This window comes from Triticum dicoccoides, chromosome 5A (genome assembly GCF_002162155.2).
Source record: "Triticum dicoccoides isolate Atlit2015 ecotype Zavitan chromosome 5A, WEW_v2.0, whole genome shotgun sequence".
Lineage (NCBI taxonomy): Eukaryota > Viridiplantae > Streptophyta > Magnoliopsida > Poales > Poaceae > Triticum > Triticum dicoccoides.
The window spans coordinates 487,861,911-487,878,181 of NC_041388.1; positions in this window are offsets into that span (position 1 = coordinate 487,861,911).

Here is a 16,271-nt window from a genome sequence, read left to right on the forward strand (position 1 = left end):
GTTCGGCGAAGAGATGGTGATACAAGTGGTATATGGATAGTAGATAAAGGTATTTGTAATCTGAAATTATAAAAACAGCAAGGTAACTAATGATAAAAGTGAGCGTAAACGGTATTGCAATGCTAGGAAACAAGGCCTAGGGTTCATACTTTCGCTAGTGTAAGTCCTCTCAACAATACTAACATAATTGGATCACATAACTATCCCTCAACATGCAAAAAAGAGTCACTCCAAAGTCACTAATAGCGGAGAACAAACGAAGAGATTATGGTAGGGTACGAAACCACCTCAAAGTTATTCTTTCCAATCAATCCGTTCGGCTATTCCTATAAGTGTCAAAAACAGCCCTAGAGTTCGTACTAGCATAACACCTTAAGACACAAATCAACCAAAACCCTAATGTCACCTAGATACTCCAATGTCACCTCAAGTATCCGTGGGTATGATTATATGATATGTGTCACACAATCTCAGATTCATCTATTCAACCAACACATAGAACCTCAAAGAGTTCCCCAAAGTTCTACCAGAGAATCATGACGAAAACGTGTGCCAACCCCTATGCATAGGTTCATGGGCGGAACCCGCAAGTTGATCACCAAAACATACATCAGGTGAATCACGTGATATCCCATTGTCACCACAGATATCCATGACAAGACATACATCAAGTGTTCTCAAATCTATAAAGACTCAATCCGATAAGATAACTTCAAAGGGGAAACTCAATCCATTACAAGAGAGTAGAGGGGGAGAAGAAACATAAGATCCAACTATAATAGCAAAGCTCGCGATACATCAAGATCGTATCACCTCAAAAACACGAGAGAGAGAGAGAGATCAAACACATAGCTACTGGTACATACCCTCAGCCCCGAGGGAGAACTACTCCCTCCTCGTCATGGAGAGCACCGGGATGATGAAGATGGCCACCGGAGAAGGATTCCCCCTCCGGCAGGGTGCCGGAACGGGTCTAGATTAGCTTACGGTGGCTACGGAGGCTTCTGGCGGCGGAACTCTGGATCTATTGTGCTCACGGATGTTTTTAGGGTATATGGAGATATATAGGCGGAAGAAGTACGTCAGGGGGGCACGAGGGGCTCACGAGGGTGGAGGGCGTGCCTAGGGGGGGTGGGCGCGCCCCCTGCCTCGTGACCTCCTCGTAGAGCCCCCGACGTGCACTCCAAGTCTTTTGGGCTTCTTTCCTTCCAAAAATGAGTTCCGTGAAGTTTCAGGTCGATTGGACTCCGTTTGATTTTCCTTTTCTTCGAAACCCTAAAACAGGGTAAAAACATAAACTGGCACTGGGCTCTGGGTTAATAGGTTAGTCCCAAAAATGATATAAAAGTGTATAATAAAGCCCATAAACATTCAAAACAGTAGATAATATAGCTTGGAGCAATCAAAAATTATAGATAGGTTGGAGACGTATCAGCATCCCCAAGCTTAATTCCTGCTTGTCCTCGAGTAGGTAAATGATAAAAACAGAATTTTTGATGTGGAGTGCTACTTGGCATAATTTCAATGTAATTCTTCTTAATTGTGGCATGAATATTCAGATCCAAAAGATTCAAGACAAAAGTTCATACTGACATAAAAATAATAATACTTCAAGCATACTAACAAAGCAATCATGTCTTGTCAAAATAACATGGCCAAATAAAGTTCATCCCTACAAAATCATATAGTCTGGCTATGCTCCATATTCACCACAAAAAGAATTTAAATCATGCACAACCCCAATGACAAGCCAAGCAATTGTTTCATACTTTTGATGTCCTCAAACTTTTTCAATCTTCACGCAATACATGAGCGTGAGCCATGGACATAGCACTATAGGTGGAATAGAATGGTGGTTGTGGAGAAGACAAAAAGGAGAAGATAGTCTCACATCAACTAGGCATATCAACGGGCTATGGAGATGCCCATCAATAGATATCAATGTGAGTGAGTAAGGATTTCCATGCAACGGATGCACTAGAGCTATAAATGTATGAAATCTTAACAAAAGAAACTAGTGGGTGCGTATCCAACTCGCTTGCTCACGAAGACCTGGGGCATTTTGAGGAAGCCCGTCATTGGAATATACAAGCCAAGTTCTATAATGAAAGATTCCCACTAGTATATGAAAGTGACAACATAGGAGACTCTCTATCATGAAGATCATGGTGCTACTTTGAAGCACAAGTGTGGTAAAAGGGTAGAAGCATTGCCCCTTCTCTCTTTTTATCTCATTTTTTTTATTTTTTTATTTTTTATTTTTTTATTTGGGCCTTCTATTTTTTTATGGACTCTTTTTTTATTTGGGCTTCTTTGGCCTCTTTTTTTTTCGTCCAGAGTCTCATCCCGACTTGTGGGGGAATCATAGTCTCCATCATCCTTTCCTCACTGGGACAATGCTCTAATAATGATGATCATCACACTTTTATTTACTTACAGCTCAAGAATTACAACTCGATACTTAGAACAAGATATGACTCTATATGAATGCCTTCGGCGGTGTACCGGGATGTGCAATGATGCATGAGTGACATGTATGAAAGAATTATGAAAGGTGGCTTTGCCACAAATACGATGTCAACTACATGATCATGCAAAGCAATATGACAATGATGAAGCGTGTCATAATGACGGAACGGTGGAAAGTTGCATGACAATATATCTCGGAATGGCTATGGAAATATCATAATAGGTAGATATGGTGGCTGTTTTGAGGAAGGTATATGGTGGGTTTAAGGCAGCGGCGAAAGTTGCATGGTACTAGAGAGGCTAGCAATGGTGGAAGGGTGAGAGTGCGTATAATTCATGGACTCAACATTAGTCATAAAGAACTCATATACTTATTGCAAAAATCTACAAGTTATCAAAGCAAAGTATTACGCGCATGCTCCTAGGGGGATAGATTGGTAGGAAAGACCATCACTTGTCCCCGACCGCCACTCATAAGGAAGACAATCAATAAATAAATCATGCTCCGACTTCATCACATAACGGTTCACCATACCTGCATGCTACGGGAATCACAAGCTTCAACACAAGTATTTCTCAAATTCACAACTACTCAACTAGCATGACTTTAATATCACCATCTCCATATCTCAAAACAATTATCAAGTATCAAACTTACCGTAGTATTCAACACACTCATAAGAAAGATTTTACTAATATTGTATACCTAGCATATTAGGATTTTAAGAAAATTACCATGCTATTTAAGACTCTCAAAATAATATAAGTGAAGCACTAGAGCAAACAACAAACTACTCCGAAAGATATAAGTGAAGATCAATGAGTAGTCGAATAATTATGCAACTATGTGAAGACTTTCTAACATTTAATAATTTCAGATATTGGTATTCTATTTAAACAACAAGCAAAGCAAAATAAAATGACATCTAAGAATAGCAAACATCATGTGAAGAAGCAAAAACTTAGGATCAACCGAAACTAACCGATAGTTGTTGAAGAAGAAAGGTGGGATGCCAACCGGGGCATCCCCAAGCTTAGACGCTTGAGACTTATTGAAATATTATCTTGGGGTGCCTTGGGCATCCCCAAGATTGAGCTTTTGTGTCTTCTTAATTCCTCTCATATCACGGTCTCCCTAAATCTCAAAAGCTTCATCCACACAAAACTCAACAAGGACTCGTGAGATAAGTTAGTATGAACCATTGCCAAAACCTTATCATACTCTACTGTAGAAAATTATAAAATTATTATTCAACATTGCATACTAAATTCCTCTGCATATTTAATAGTCCTATCCTCAAATAGAATCATTAAAGAAGCAAACATATGCAAACAATGCAAACATAATAGCAATCTGCCTAAACAGGACAGTCTGTAAAGAATGCAGCAACATCCATACTTCCCTAGATCCAAAAAAATATGAAAGAAAATTCCCACTGTAGTAAATTTATCATATCTTAATATGCAAAAGGTTTAAACATTTTATCACATTCAGACTTTTCTAGGGAATTATTGCAACAGCGGTAAACTTTCTGTTTTCAAACAATAACATGTATACTTGTAACATAGGCATAGTGGAGGCTATCAATGCCACTTTTATTGAAATAAAATATGCAAAACATTGTTCTAAATAACATCAAGCAAATCCTAACAAAATAAATTGACGCTCCAAGCAAAACACATATCATGTGGTAAATAAAAATATAGCTCCAAGTAAAGTTACCGATGAACGAAGACGAAAGAGGGGACGCCTTCCAGGGCATCCCCAAGCTTAGGCTCTTGGTTGTCCTTGAATATTACCTTGGGGTGCCTTGGGAATCCCCAAGATTAGGCTCTTGCCACTCCTTATTCCATAGTCCATCGAATCTTTACCCAAAACTTGAAAACTTCACAACACAAAACTTAACAGAAAACTCGTAAGCTCCATTAGTATAATAAATCACCACTTCAAGGTACTGTAATGAATTCATTATTTATTTATAAGGGTGTTATACCTACTGTATTCCAACTTCTATATGGTTTATAAACTATTTTACTAGCCATAGATTCATCAAAATAAGCAAACAACACACGAAAAACAGAATCTGTCAAAAACAGAACAGTCTGTAGTAATCTGTAGCTAGCGCAAGATCTGGAACCCCAAAAATTCTAAAATAAATTTCTGGACGTGAGGAATTTATCTATTAATAATCTTCAAAAATAATTAACTAAATAGCACTCTCCAAATAAAAATGGCAGCAATTCTCGTGAGCGCTAAAGTTTCTGTTTTTTACAGCATGATCAACAAGACTTTCCCCAAGTCTTCCCAAAGGTTCTACTTGGCACAAACACTAATTAAACAACTAAAAGCACATCTAAACAGAGTATAGATGAATTATTTATTACTAAACAGGAGCAAAAAGTAAGGAATAAAAATAAAATTGGGTTGCCTCCCAACAAGCGCTATCGTTTAATGCCCCTAGCTAGGCATGATGATTTCAACGATGCTCACATAAAAGATAAGAATTGAAACATAAAGAGAGCATCATGAAGAATACGACTAGCACATTTAAGTATAACCCACTTCCTATGCATAGGGATTTTGTGAGCAAACAACTTATGGGAACAAGAATCAACTTGCATAGGAAGGTAAAACAAACATAACTTCATAACTTTAAGCACATAGAGAGGAAACTTGATATTATTGCAATTCCTACAAGCATAAGTTCTGTAAGTGCATCTAGTGCCACCCCTAGTTGGTTTTGGAGTATTGACGACAAACCTAGTTGAGGGACTAATGTGTTTGTGAGAATTGCAGGATAACATAGGTAGAAATCCCTCATTGATTCGGTTTTCCTACCAGAGATGACCCCTAAAAATGTATGAAGACATTGATGTCAAAGGTGGTATATGAAGATATTCACATTGAAGACTATGACAAGAGAAGACATCGCCATGAAGCCAATGGAGCTCGAAGACTTAGATCTTTCGTAGTTCTTTTTTTTCTGTGTTGAGTCATAGGAACCACCGTACTGTTAAGTGGGGTCCAAGAGAACCAGTCAGAATGACTGAAGTGATGCCTAACCAAAACCTATGTCTTCGAGTGAAGACTATGAGAGCAAATCTTGTCCAGAGTCGGACAAGTCAGCTTTGCTTGTAGCCCAAGTAAAGTTGTCGTGTGAGTTTGAAATCTGACTGTTGGAACACGTGTCAGTTCCTTAGTGACCTAGGGTCATTTCGGACAAATCAGGTCGGTTGCCTAGTGGCTATAAATAGCCCACCCCCTACAACCATAAACGGTTGGCTGCTCAGAGTTAGTGTACGGCTTTTGTTGTTTGAGAGCAACCCACCTCGAAGCCTTTGAGAGAGAATTCCTTGCGAGGATAAAGCCCTAACCACCCAGAGCCAAATAGAATTAGGCATCACTTAAGTCTTCTTGTCTGTGTGATCTGAAGACTTATTACACTTGAGGACTATGAATCCTCCAGCCGGTTAGGTGTCACGTTCTGAGCATCCAAGAGACATTGTGGATCGCTGGTGAACGAAGTTTGTGAAGGTTTGGGAGTCTACCTTGAAGACTTACCAGAGTGATTGGGTGAGGTCTGTGTGACCTTAGCTCAAGGGGAATACGGTGAGGACTGGGTGTCCTGAGCTGCGTGTTCAGGACTGGGTGTCCGGGACTATGTGTCCTCGGGTTTAAATACCTAGCCGCCCTAACCAGACATACAGTTGTCACAGCAACTGGAACTGGTCCAACAAATCATTGTCTTCAACGAGTCACTGGTTTCATCCTTCCCTTCCCTCTACTTATTGTTACTCCTTGTGAAGTCATTGTATGATTGCACTATCTTTTGTCTTCACTGAGTGACTGCGTGTTCTGTTTGGCTTCATAATATCTTCCTACCTGATCCTTACTACATTGCTGTTATTAGTCATTGTGCTCTCACTCCATTGAATACTTGACTATGGTTTGCCTAGTGTAGTCTACCTTCCGCTGCATGGTAATAGGTTTATTTCTATCGTTTGTCTTCGAAACTTCCACGTTTTGAAGACTTCCATAAAAATCGCCTATTCACCCCCCTCTAGTCGATATAACGCACTTTCAATTGGTATTAGAGCAAGGTACTCCCTTGTTCTGTGTGATTTGGTTTAACCACCTGGAGTTTTAGCTATGTCGACTGCAGGGATAATTAAAGTCTCCGCTGTGTGCCCCGTTTTTGATGGAACTGAATATCCCTACTGGAAGAATAAGATGCGCATGCATCTTGAAGCCATTGACGTCGACCTATGGTATGTCGTCAAGAACGGCGTTCCCAAGGCTGGAGAAGGTGTCACTGCTGCTGATATCAAGAAGTTCATTCAACTGGACTCTACCGCCAAGAGTATCATCTGTGGTCATCTGACCAAAGGACAGTATGGCCGTGTGAGTGCTTTGGAAACATCTAAGCTGGTCCGGGACTGGCTCTCCAAGGTCAACGAAGGCGTCTCAACCCAGAGAGATCAGAGAATCAGTGTCCTTCGCAACCTCTTCAACCGCTTCAAGCGAAATGACAATGAGAATGTCCAGCTCACGTTTGATTGACTCACTGACATCACAAATGAGCTTCAAGCCCTCGGCACTACTGAGATCACCAAGCATGAAGTCGTCAAGACACTACTGAGATCACTTGACAGTTCGTTTGACACCCTAGCCCTGATGATTCAAGAACGACTTGATTTCAAGACACTCGATCCATCCGACATACTTGAGAGGCTCAACACACATGAGTTTCAGCTTTCTAAGAAAAGAATATCTACGGTCCAAACTATGGGCGTACTCGTGCCTTGAAGGCAAAAGCTGTCTCCTCATCTGAAGAAGAATCTGACAGCAGTTCTGATGATCCTGAAGACATTGGAAAGGAACTTGCTATGCTTGTGAAGAAGTTCCAAAAATTCACCAAGAAGAAAGGCTTCAGAAAGTCTTCACGATCAAGCTCAAGGAATGATGAAGCTTCTGCTCATGACTACAAGAAGAAAACATGCCACAAGTGCAAGAAAACTGGCCACTTCATCTCTGAGTGTCCGCAATGGGACAATGAGAACAGAAAGAAGAAGAAGAGCAAGGAATATGACTCTGACGACAAGAAGAAGAAGAAATACTCAAAGTCTTCTTCCAAGTCTTCCTCAAAGTCTTCATCACACAAGAAGAGCTCATCTGGCAAGGCATGTGCGTTTGTTGGCAAGGAAATGGATTCAGAGGAGGAGTCCGCTTCTTAGGAGGCGGAGGTGGAGTCTGAGGAGGAGTCCGATTCTGGCGTTGCAAGTCTGGCTACAGCATACGTTGCCAAGTCCATCTTCAACACTGAAGACAATGACTTCACCACCGACACCGATGCAAATGACAAGGACTACTCTGCTCCTACCTACTGCTTCATGGCACGCGGTGCCAAGGTAAACTCACGCACTACTCACTATCAAACATCTAGTGACAATGACTCTGATTATGGTTCAAAACCCAGCTACAAAACACTTGCTAAAATTGCAACTGAACAACAGAAAGCCATGGAACATATTCAAAAACTGTTAGACAAAAGCGATGATCTATTAGGCGCTGAAATGACTTGATCTGAGTCCTTAATTGAAGACATAAAAAATCTTCACGTTAATTATGAGGAACTTGAAAGTCGTCATGAAACGCTCTCAACAACTCATGAAAAGCTTTCCTATGATTATCTTCAAAGGAAGCAAGATCTTGAGAAATTGAGAGCGGCTCATGAAGATCTTCAAAAAGAAAATGAGTCACTTCGCGCCAAACAGATCAGTTCCGCTCAGGAAGGATTTGAACCACCATGTCTTAAATGCATTGAGCGTGAAAATGCTACTTCTGTTGCTGAATGTTCTACTTCTGCTATTGTTGCAATATCTTCAACTGTTGATGTGGGAACTAACACCTCTACTGAGGATACCACTGCTATTGCTGATGAGAATGCTAGGTTGAAGACATTGCTTGAAACAGGGATGTACAAAAGTCTCAAAGGGCATCAGACACTATGTGATGTCCTCAAAAGACAAATTCTGAACCGAAACCCTAGGAAAGAGGGTGTTGGGTTCGTAAGGAAAATGAATGCTGATGGCTCTTACTGAAAACCTGAGCAGTACCCCAAAACCACATGGGTTGCTGCAAAGGAACCTTCAGCAGATCCATCCAATCTATCTGGCTTCACTTGTGCTAACCCCATTGTCATTGATGAATCCTTTGATGCAAACTATAAACTGTTTAAGAATCAGAATGGTGAAGTGTTTGCCAGGTACATTGGTACTAACTGCAGGAATGGACCACCTATGAAGAAGATCTGGGTGCCGAAAAAGTGTTTTGAAAATCTTCCTATGAATGTCATCATGACACCACAGACGAAGAAGACAAACCCTAGACCACAGGCTTCATACGGCCCAAAGGCTTCATACAGACAGAGGACTCATCTGAGTCGCACTAACGCAAATGTTTTGCAGGGAAACCATACTCAGGCCTATGAATATGAGCGCGGTTCATCGAACCGCCATGTTCATAAGACCAAGAACTATTCTGCTTATTCTTATGAGTACTATTGTCCGCCTACAAGACTTTTTGCTAGGGCTCCAAAGCCAAAGTTCTTAGACGCTGCACTTAGACTTATTGCTTCTAAGCCACCCTTGAAGATGTGGGTGGCTAAGAAAGCTTAACTCTCTTTTGCAGGGAAAGGTCTCTAGCAGAAAACCAAAATCGTCTGATGCTATTGCTGGGGACCTTGAACATCTTGTAGGGCGCAAGATCAAATGCCCGAATGGTCTTACCATGTACTTCGTTCCTGAATCGCTTGCTACTCTCCCTATTAGTCCTAATCTGGATCTAAGCTTTCATAACCCACTGGTTCGTCAAATGTTTTTGCTTCACAATTCTCTTCGTGAAGCCTATCCCCCTAACTGCACTGTAGGGTACGACACCAGCGTCTTCAGAATGGATTATTGATAGTGGGTGTACCAATCACATGACTGGCAAAAGAAGCCTTCTTATGGACTCAACCTTACGTCCATCCGACAAGAGTCACATCACATTTGCTGACACTGGTAAAAGTAAGGTATTGGGTCTAGGTAGAGTTGCAATCTCAAAGGATCAACACATGGATAAAGTCATGCTTGTTGAATCCCTTGGCTTCAACTTAATGTCTGTCTCAATGCTTTGCGATTTGAACATGATCGTAATATTTGGAAAATATCGCTGCCTTGTTCTAATGGAATCTGACAAGTCTCTAGTGTTTGAAGGGTATCGGAAAGATGACTTGTACGTGGTAGATTTCTCAGCAGGACCACATCTTGTTGCATGTCTTCTAGCAAAAGCCTCAGAATGCCGGCTCTGGCATCGGAGGCTAGGGCATGCTGGCATGAGGAACCTTCACACCCTTGCAAAGAAGAAGCATGTCATAGGCATCGAGGGCGTCAAGTTCAAGAAAGATCACTTATGCGGTGCCTGTGAAGCAGGAAAGATGATGAGGGCCAAACATCCCTCGAAGACAATCATGACAACTACTCGACGCTTCGAACTACTCCACATGGATCTTTCTGGTCCCACTCATTACTCAACTCTTACTACTACTACTTGTCTCTATGGCTTTGTCATTGTTGATGATTATTCTAGATATACTTGGGTGCACATAATCCTCTACAAGACTGAAGTGCAGGATGTCTTGAGACGCTTCGCCAATCGAGCAATGAACAACTATGGCGCCAAGATAAAGCACATCAGAAGTGACAATGGCATTGAATTCAAGAACACTGGCCTTGATACATATCTTGATACCTTGGGCATCACACATGAACTCTCAGCCCCGTACACGCCACAACAGAATGGCGTCGTCGAACGCAAGAACAGAACACTCATTGAGATGGCCAGAACGATGCTAGATGAATACAAGACTCCAAGAAAATTCTGTCCTGAAGCCATTGATACTGCATGCCATACAATCAATCGTGTTTATCTTCACAAGCTTCTGAACAAGACATCTTATGAGCTCCTTACTGGCAAGAAGCCAAATGTCAGTTACTTCAGAGTATTTGGCGCCAGGTGTTGGATCAAGGATCCACATCACACTTCAAAATTTGCACCAAAAGCACATGAGGGTTTTATGCTTGGATATGGAAAGGATTCGCACTCCTACAGAGTCTTCAATCTCTTTCATTATAAAGTGGTTGAAACAGTGGATGTGCGATTTGATGAGACTAACGGTTCACAAAGAGAACACCTGCCAAATGTGCTAGATGAAGTTCCATCCAGCGAATCAATCAAGCTGATGGGAACTGGAGAAATCATGCCCTCTAAAGCTCAACCTGAAGAGGAACTTATCATCTCCGCACCTGATCAACCTGAAGACAATGCTCAGCCTGAAGACAATCCCTCTAACAACGACAATGATCAGCAAGAGCAAAATCTTCGTCCTGTACATCCTCGCGTTGCCAGTGAAGTGCAGATTGAGAGAATAATTGATAGCATCAATGCACCCGGTCCGCTCACTCATTCAAGGGCAACTCAGCTAGCAAATTTTTGTGGGTACTTCGCATTCGTCTCAATAACAGAACCCAAGAAAGTTGAAGAAGCCTTCATGGAACCTGAATGGATTCAAGCTATGCAAGAAGAGCTTCAACAGTTTGAGCTGAATAATGTATGGGAACTGGTTAAGCGTCCTGATCCTCGGAAGCACAACATAATAGGCACCAAATGGATATACCGCAACAAGCAAGATGAGCATGGTCAAGTTGTCAGAAACAAAGCTCGTCTCGTTGCTCAAGGATATACTCAAGTGGAAGGCATTGACTTCGATGAAACATTTGCTCCTGTGGCTAGACTTGAAGCCATACGCATACTGCTGGCCTATGCAAATCATCATAACATACTTCTATATCAAATGGATGTGAAGAGCGCCTTTCTCAATGGAAAAATTGATGAAGAAGTGTATGTTGCACAACCTCCTGGCTTTGAAAATCCAAAACATCCTGACATGGTATACAAACTCAACAAGGCACTATATGGCCTCAAACAAGCCCCTCGGGCCTGGTATGACACACTCAAATACTTCCTGAAGAGCAAAGGCTTCATACCTGGTTCCCTCGACCCCACTCTCTTCACGAAGACATATGATGGTGAACTGTTTATGTGCCAAATATATGTGGATGACATTATCTTCGGCTGCACCAATCAGAAGTACAGTGAAGAGTTTGGATATATGATGCAAGAGCAATATCAGATGTCCATGATGGGAGAGCTGAAGTTCTTCCTCGGTCTTCAAATACGACAGCAACGCAACGACATCTTCATATCTCAAGAGAAGTATCTCAAAGATTGCCTGAAGAAGTTTGGTATGCAAGACTGCAAAGGCTTGACGACTCCAATGCCAGCCAAGCATCATCTGGGTCCTGACGACAATGATAAAGAGTTTGATCAAAAGGTATACCGCTCCATGATTGGTTCTTTGCTTTATCTATGTGCATCTAGGCCAGATATTATGCTTAGTGTTTGCATGTGTGCTCGATTTCAAGCGGCACCACAGGAGTCGCATCACTTAGCTGTGAAGCGAATCCTTCGATATTTGGCTGACACCCCAACTCTAGGATTATGGTATCCAAAGGGCTCAGAGTTTGATCTGGTTGGATTCTCGAATGCTGATTATGCTGGTGACAAAGTGGATCGCAAGTCTACATCAAGCACATGCCATTTTCTGGGACGATCACTTGTATGTTGGTCTTCAAAGAAGCAGAACTGTGTATCTCTCTCCACTGCTCAATCTGAATACATTGCTGCTGGATCTTGCTGCGCTCAGCTTCTATGGATGAAGCAAACACTCAAGGACTATGGCATTCATCTGAAGCAAGTGCCACTCTACTGCGACAACGAAAGCGCCATCAAGATTGCCAACAACCCAGTTCAGCACTCGAAGACAAAGCACATTGAAATTCATCATCACTTTCTCAGAGATCATGTTGTGAAGGAAGATATTGATATCATACACATCAACACTGAAGAGCAATTGGCGGATATCTTCACCAAGCCCTTGGATGAGAAGAGATTTTGCAAGTTACGGTGTGAGCTAAATATCTTGGAATCCTCAAATGTCTTGTGATCAGGCACACATCCTAACACTTATGCATATTGATGACTTAGATGTGCAACACACGAAGTAAAGTATATCTTCAATCAATGAAGACATACATTCTAAGTGTGAATACATTAATGTGGAATTTGACTTCAGAGCGCCAAGATAATTGTGCGCCGTGTCTGGGTCTAATACTTCCTATACGGTGGGTAACGCCACCACAAAATGTTCTGTTTGAAGTGTTTCACTCATGGTGTTACATTTGCTATGTCTTCACATTTGGTTTGGCTTCAATTTCAACATGTCTTCATGTTTATCTTCACTATGTTGATTATATATATATGTACTAGTGTTTTGTCCTCTACAATTCCTTATGAAGACAATTCCTTATCCTTTACAATTTCACATATTATATTCCCCGTTGAAAACTTCAACTAGTTTGTCATCAATCACCAAAAAGGGGGAGATTGTAAGTGCATCTAGTGCCACCCCTAGTTGGTTTTGGAGTATTGACGACAAACCTAGTTGAGGGACTAATGTGTTTGTGAGAATTGCAGGATAACATAGGTAGAAGTCCCTCATTGATTCGGTTTTCCTACCAGAGATGACCCCTAAAAATGTATGAAGACATTGATGTCAAAGGTGGTATATGAAGATATTCACATTGAAGACTATGACAAGAGAAGACATCGCATGAAGCCAATGGAGCTCAAAGACTTAGATCTTTCGTAGTTCTTTTTCTTCTGTGTTGAGTCATAGGAACCACCGTACTGTTAAGTGGGGTCCAAGAGAACTAGTCAGAATGACTGAAGTGATGCCTAACCAAAACCTATGTCTTCGAGTGAAGACTATGAGAGCGAATCTTGTCCAGAGTCGGACAAGTTAGCTTTGCTTGTAGCCCAAGTAAAGTTGCCGTGTGAGTTTGAAATCTGACCGTTGGAACACGTGTCAGTTCCTTAGTGACCCAGGGTCATTTCGAACAAATCAGGTCGGGTTGCCTAGTGGCTATAAATAGCCCACCCCTACAACCATAAACGGTTGGCTGCTCAGAGTTAGTGTACGGCTTTTGTCGTTTGAGAGCAACCCACCTCGAAGCCTTTGAGAGAGAATTCCTTGCGAGGATAAAGCCCTAACCACCCAGAGCCAAAGAGAATTAGGCATCACTTAAGTCTTCTTGTCTGTGTGATCTGAAGACTTATTACACTTGAGGACGGTGAATCCTCCAGCCGGTTAGGTGTCACGTTCTGAGCATCCAAGAGACATTGTGGATCGCCAGTGAACGAAGTCTGTGAAGGTTTGGGAGTCTACCTTGAAGACTTACCAGAGTGATTGGGCAAGGTCTGTGTGACCTTAGCTCAAGGGGAATACGGTGAGGACTGGGTGTCCTGAGCTGCGTGTTCAGGACTGGGTGTCCAGGACTGTGTGTCCTCGAGTTTAAATACCTAGCCGCCCTAACCAGACGTACAGTTGTCAAAGCAACTGGAACTGGTCCAACAAATCATTGTCTTCAACGAGTCACTGGTTTCATCCTTCCCTTCCCTCTACTTACTGTTACTCCTTGTGAAGTCATTGTATGATTGCACTATCTTTTGTCTTCACTGAGTGACTGCGTGTTCTGTTTGGCTTCATAATATCTTCCTACCTGATCCTTACTACATTGCTGCTATTAGTCATTGTGCTCTCACTCCATTGAATACTTGACTATGGTTTGCCTAGTGTAGTCTACCTTCCGCTGCATGGTAATAGGTTTATTTCTATCGTTTGTCTTAGAAACTTCCACGTAGTAATTTTCAGTAGCATCATGAATGAATTCAACAATATAACCAGCACCTAAAGCATTCTTTTCATGATCTACAAGCATAGAAAATTTACGACTCTCCACATAGGCAAAAATTTTCTCATGAATAATAGTGGGAGCAAACTCAACAAAATAACTATCATGTGATTGAAAATTAAGATCAAGATGACAAGGTTCATTGTTATTATTATTCTTTAAAGCATAAGTGTCATTACAATAATCATCATAGATAGGAGGCATGCTTTCATCATAATAAATTTGCTCATCAAAACTTGGGGGACAAAAAAGATCATCTTCATCAAACATAGCTTCCCCAAGCTTGTGGCTTTGCAGATCATTAGCATCATGGATATTCAAGGAATTCATACTAACAACATTGCAATCATGCTCATCATTCACATATTTTATGCCAAGCATTCTATGTAATTCTTCTTCTAGCATTTGAGCACAATTTTCCTTTCCATCATACTTACGAAAGATATTAAAAAGGTGAAGCGTATGAGACAAACTCAATTCCATATTTTTTTAGTTTTCTTTTATAAACTAAACTAGTAATAAAACAAGAAACTAAAAGACTCGATTGCAAGATCTAAAGATATACCTTCAAGCACTCACCTCCCCGGCAACGGCGCTAGAAAAGAGCTTGATGTCTACTACACAACCTTCTTCTTGTAGACGTTGTTGGGCCTCCAAGTGCAGAGGTTTGTAGGACAGTAGCAAATTTCCCTCAAGTGGATGACCTAAGGTTTATCAATCCGTAGGAGGCGTAGGATGAAGATGGTCTCTCTCAAGCAACCCTGCAACCAAATAACAACGAGTCTCTTGTGTCCCCAACACACCCAATACAATGGTAAATTGTATAGGTGCACTAGTTCGGCGAAGAGATGGTGATACAAGTGGTATATGGATAGTAGATAAAGGTATTTGTAATCTGAAATTATAAAAACAGCAAGGTAACTAATGATAAAAGTGAGCGTAAACGGTATTGCAATGCTAGGAAACAAGGCCTAGGGTTCATACTTTCGCTAGTGTAAGTCCTCTCAACAATACTAACATAATTGGATCACATAACTATCCCTCAACATGCAAAAAAGAGTCACTCCAAAGTCACTAATAGCGGAGAACAAACGAAGAGATTATGGTAGGGTACGAAACCACCTCAAAGTTATTCTTTCCAATCAATCCGTTGGGCTATTCCTATAAGTGTCACACACAGCCCTAGAGTTCGTACTAGAATAACACCTTAAGACACAAATCAACCAAAACCCTAATGTCACCTAGATACTCCAATGTCACCTCAAGTATCCGTGGGTATGATTATACGATATGTGTCACACAATTTCAGATTCATCTATTCAACCAACACACAGAACCTCAAAGAGTTCCCCAAAGTTATACCGGAGAATCACGACGAAAACGTGTGCCAACCCCTATGCATAGGTTCATGGGCGGAACCCGCAAGTTGATCACCAAAACATACATCAAGTGAATCACGTGATATCCCATTGTCACCAAAGATATCCACGGCAAGACATACATCAAGTGTTCTCAAATCTATAAAGACTCAATCCGATAAGATAACTTCAAAGGGGAAACTCAATCCATTACAAGAGAGTAGAGGGGGAGAAGAAACATAAGGTCCAACTATAATAGCAAAGCTCGCGATACATCAGGATTGTATCACCTCAAAAACACGAGAGAGAGAGAGAGAGAGAGAGATCAAACACATAGCTACTGGTACATACCCTCAGCCCTGAGGGAGAACTACTCCCTCCTCGTCATGGAGAGCACCGGGATGATGAAGATGGCCATCGGAGAAGGATTCCCCCTCCGGCAGGGTGCCGGAACGGGTCTAGATTAGCTTTCGGTGGTACGGAGGCTTTTGGCGGCGGAACTCCCAATCCATTGTGCTCACGGATGTTTTT